The following is a 5,253-nucleotide window of genomic DNA, read 5'->3' as shown; positions in this document are numbered from 1 at the left end:
CTCTGCTCCGATCTGAACCTCTGGAAAACAGAATATTTCATTAGCTTTTTTAAGCTTTAACCCGGCTCCTTCCAGCAACCCCTGTTCTTCTGTGGTATCTGCTTGAAACAAAAAATCATCAACATCATTAATAGCATTGTACGACAGTAAGCATTCTTGCAAATCAAACTTCATATCTGGGCCACTTGTTATTAATGTAGCAACACTGAGTTCAGGTGACAGCTGTACATCTCTGAGCAGATGCACCCCAAAAAAGACATGCAGCAGCATTCAGTGTCCTGGCTGTCACCCTACCTTGAACCCACCACGTGAGGCAAAATGAAAAACATACAGATAACCACATTGGGGTCCATGTTTCCACAGTGTAGATGATACTGGCAAGAGCACTGCGTGTGACGCTGGCTTTCTCTAAGGGTAGAAGGTCTCAGAAATTTCCACAGAATGCCCAGTCAGTTTCACAGGGTTAACCTGGGAACACCAGAATCCTCCATGTCCTGAGGCAGAGCTTCTGTGTACCAGTGGAGTTGTATCTGCTGCAGCTGCACAGCCAGAACTATGAGGGCAGCCACCAGAAGGAAAAGCACTACAATGGTGATGAGGACCGGCAGAGCATCCTTCACAGGGCTTGGGACTACTGTCACATTGTTCATCCCTCTGACCAGCTATTAAAGAGAACTAAAGCAAGAGAAACTAATAAAGCAGTTTTTTAATGTGTGTGATGCAGTTATTTCAAACATTTCCTGGTACTTAATCAGTGACAACCACATCCCACCACAGCTACAGTGGCCATCAGTAACATAAAATAAGGTCACCATCTGACACACAGACAAGGCATTTACCCCCACATTAAGGTACACTCAATAACTGATAAGAAAAATAAATAAGTGCACCAGCAAGAACAGACACAACAGTTGATGAGGAACAGCTAAATGAAACAGAAGAAAAAAAGATTGAAAAAAACACACAAAAAAGAACGACAGCATGGGCTTTTTAATGTACTTAAAGAAAAAAATATAGACATTAATTTTATGGAAATAAATCCAATAACTTGGCTGATGCCTCAGGCCTTATCATCATCCCAGGCATGGTATATATCATGGAAACCGTACAGCCCGTCATGTTTTATACAATAGACATGTTAATAGTTTATATATATATCAATTAACAAAATGCAAACTGAGTGAACAGAAGAAAAATCTACATCAAATCAATATTTGGTGTGACCACCCTTTGCCTTCAAAACAGCATCAATTCTTCTAGGTACACTTGCACACAGTTTTTGAAGGAACTCGGCAGGTAGGTTGGCCCAAACATCTTGGAGAATTAACTACAGTTCTGTGGATTTAGGCAGCCTCAGTTGCTTCTCTCTCTTCATGTAATCCCAGACAGACTTGATGATGTTGAGATCAGGGCTCTGTGGGGGCCATACCTTCACTTCCAGGACTCCTTGTTCTTCTTTACGCTGAAGATAGTTCTTAATGACTTTCGCTCTATGTTTGGGGTCGTTGTCATGCTGCAGAATAAATTTGGGGCCAATCAGATGCCTCCCTGATGGTTTTGGATGATGGATAAGTATCTGCCTGTACTTCTCAGCATTGAGGAGACCATTAATCCTGACCAAATCCCCAACTCCATTTGCAAAAATGCAGCCCCAAACGTAACCTCCACCATGCTTCACTGTTGCCTGCAGACATTCATTTGTGTAATGCTCTCCAGCCCTTCGGCAAACAAACTGCCTTCTGCTACAGCCAGATATTTCAAATTTTGACTCATCAGTCCAGCACACCTGCTGCCATTTTTCTGCACCCCAGTTCCTGTGTTTTCATGCATAATTGAGTCGCTTGGCCTTGTTTCCATGTCGGAGGTATGGCTTTTTGGCCACAAGTCTTCCATGAAGGCCACTTCTGACCAGACTTCTCCGGACAGTAGATTGGTGTACCAGGGTCCCACTGTTTTCTGCCAATTCTTGAGTTGATGGCATTGCTGGACATCTTCCGACTGCGAAGGAAAGAAAACATGATGTGTCTTTCATCTGCTGCAGTAAGTTTCCTCAGCCGACCACGGTCCTCAACGTTTCCCGTTTCTTTGTGCTTCTTCAAAAGAGCTTGGACAGCACATCTGGAAACCCCTGTCTACCTTGACATTTCTGCCTGGGAGAGACCTTGCTGATGCAATATAACTACTTTGTGTCTTGTTGCTGTGCCATGGTGTATGACTTGACAGTAAACTGTCTTCAGCAACCTCACCTTGTTAGCTGAGTTTGGCTGTTCCTCACCCAGTTTTATTCCTCCTACACAGCTGTTTCTGTTTCAGTTAGCGATTGTGTTTCAACCTACATATTGAATTGATGATCATTAGCACCAGTTTGGTATAATTGTTTAATCATACACCTGATTATATGCCTACTAAATCCCTGACTTTTTACAAGCATACCTAGAAGAATTGATGCTGTTTTGAAAGCAAAGGGTGGTCACACCAAATATGGATTTGATTTAGATTTTCCTTCTGTTCACTCAATTTCCATTTAGTTAATTGATAAATATCTATTAACATGTCTTTTTTTGAAAGCATTCTTACTTTACAGCATTTTTTCACACCTGCCTAAAACTTTTGCACAGTACTGTATATATATATATATATATATATATATATATATATATATATATATATATATATATATATTGCACTGCACACTATTATAGTCAGTGCTTGAAAATTCTTGACTGTGATTGGTTAAAACCTCATCATAGGAGCAAAAATAGGTTTAACTATTGCCCACATACCCTTACACCACCGGCAATAGTCTCCGTCTGTCATGTGATTGGTTCACATCACTGTCAGTCTGCTCCTTTTCAAGAACGCCTTCCACCTCAACTCCTAACAAACACGAAAAAACAGCTGAATGGCAATTTTGTGACTTAACAGAATATGAATTACAAAACACACTAAAACAAAGAAATAAACTTGCGGTATGAATTTCAAAAACATTTTCTGTTATTTATTTATGTTATTTAGTTACTTAATTATGCTGACCAAAATATTTGGCAAATAAAATACATTTTTGCAAAATGTTTGATCCAGAAATGTTGGCGAATGGTAGTAGTATATTTTGAGGACAAAAAGTTACAAGAATAGATGTCTATAATTATTTATTTCAGCAATTTTGTTTTGCAAAACTCAAAAAATGGTAATTTAAAAGTATTCATATCCTCACAAGGAAAATTAAATGTATAGCTAGTTGAGGCACCATTGGCAATATTAACCTCTTTTAAACTATATTGATAATTGTTAATGAGCTTTTGCCATGATTCTTTAATGATTTTTGACCATTCTTCAATGTAAAATTGTTCCAGTTCATTCAAATTCCAAGGACTTCTTTTGTTCACAGCCTTCAGCTCATACCAAAGATTCACAATTTGATTTAGACCGGGGTTTTGACTAGACCATTGCAGAACCTTGATTTTATTCTTCTTAAACCATTCTGAAGTAAATTTTGATGTGTGCTTTGGATCGTTGTTGTGCTGGAACATCCAGTAGCTCTTTAAACCAGGTTTTGTAGCAGAGAGTTTCAGATGAATGGCTAATATTTTTTGGTATGCTACAGAATCAATTTTATCATGTATTATAACTTAATTTCCTGTGCCATTAGAGAAATAACAGCCTGTAACAGGAAGAGATCTGTGCTGACTCTGCTGGCGTGTTCACCGGCTGCAGGAAGAGGGCGGCAGTCGCCCAACAACCGCCTGTGAGTCATGGCAGTGACACGGGGAGGTGGGAAAGTGGGTGTGTGGACTTTCCCCCTCTCTGAATGGCTGAGAGGCGGGTCTTGGGTGATTGTTGGTCCTATAAAATAACGCTCTGTTGTTTTCTCAGGTCTGCCCACTTAAACGCGCTAAGAGTGCGGAAGCTTTGATTCGGGACCGGGAATCAGCCGGGGGAGAAATAAAAATTAAAGATTCACAGAGAGAGAGAGAGCGGGGAATCCTTGGGCAGACCCCGGCGTATTGTGAAAGAGCAGGCTAGATAGCCGATAGAGTAGGACGGTGATCCGGGTCGTGCGGGCAGCGGCGACCGGGATAACGCTGCCGAGTGCAGCACCTTTTATTTGTAGTTTTATTACTGTTTTATTTTCCATTGTTCTTTTCGCCTTCTGTTTTCATTATTATTTCTTTGAGCACCTGCAAGTGCATTTGCTGTTTGTGTACCAGCTGTGGTATTTCCGTGGTGCTGTCTATCATCGTTGATAGGCAGCCCACGGTCAACAGTGCCCTCTGCCGGAGAAAAAACAAGAACCGATCTAAAATAAAACTGGGCACCTGTGTGGTGTTTTCAAGTACACCTGTCTGTCTCCTAGTCAGTGAATTACCCACACCCCTTCCACACAGCCCCAGAAGGATATTACCACCTCCATGCTTGACATGCTTTCTCCAAAGCTAACAACCATTAGCACGACCAAATACAGGCAGTCCTCGCACTTACGACACGATTGGTTCCTGAAAGTCGCGTTGTAAGTCGAAGCACATTTTCCCATAGGAACAATGTTATAAATTACGTTCCTAACTCTTCAGCCATTTAATATAGTTTTACAAAAAGTACCCGTTATATTGTACCCATGCAAATATTTATTTAAATCTTTACACTCAGCCCAGTGGTTACGCTCATATTACTCAGACACCTACCTACTCAGATGCTTGTTTAAAAGTACAGACTCTGGGCTTTCCAATGACGTATTCAGAGTGTGTATGTGGTACTCGTAGCAGGAAACATGATCGCCTGAAGTTAAGCCTCTCATCATGTGACAGAGTTCACAGCTTAGGTTTCGTTTTGACTAAATTGCTCTTATCAGACATTGCTAAAGCAAATAAATTAAAAAGCAAAACAAAACAGAAAAACAGTTACATGCATAAAAAAAAAAACAAAAAAAAAAACACTAGACTAACTGTTCTGCGACCACACGTTCTGCGGTTCGGACACCAAGCATGCACAAAAGATGCATGGCTCGAGTCTCGCTGTGTCATAAATGCCATATGGACGTCGTAAAGTCGAAGCAGGGTAATAATGCAAAAGAGTCTTGCGTCGTAAGACGAAGCATCGTAAGTTGAGGATTGCCTGTAGTTTGATTTTTGTTTCATCGTTCCAACAAAACCTTTGACCAGAACTCATATCCATCATTCAAATGCTGTTTTGCAAACTTTAAGCGATTATCCTTGTGACGTTTTCCTAAGATTGGTTTTTGCCTTGGCCTGCGACCAT

This window comes from Polyodon spathula, chromosome 22, assembly GCF_017654505.1.
Source record: "Polyodon spathula isolate WHYD16114869_AA chromosome 22, ASM1765450v1, whole genome shotgun sequence".
In the NCBI taxonomy this organism is placed as follows: Eukaryota; Metazoa; Chordata; class Actinopteri; order Acipenseriformes; family Polyodontidae; genus Polyodon; species Polyodon spathula.
This window is presented reverse-complemented; position numbering follows the sequence as displayed.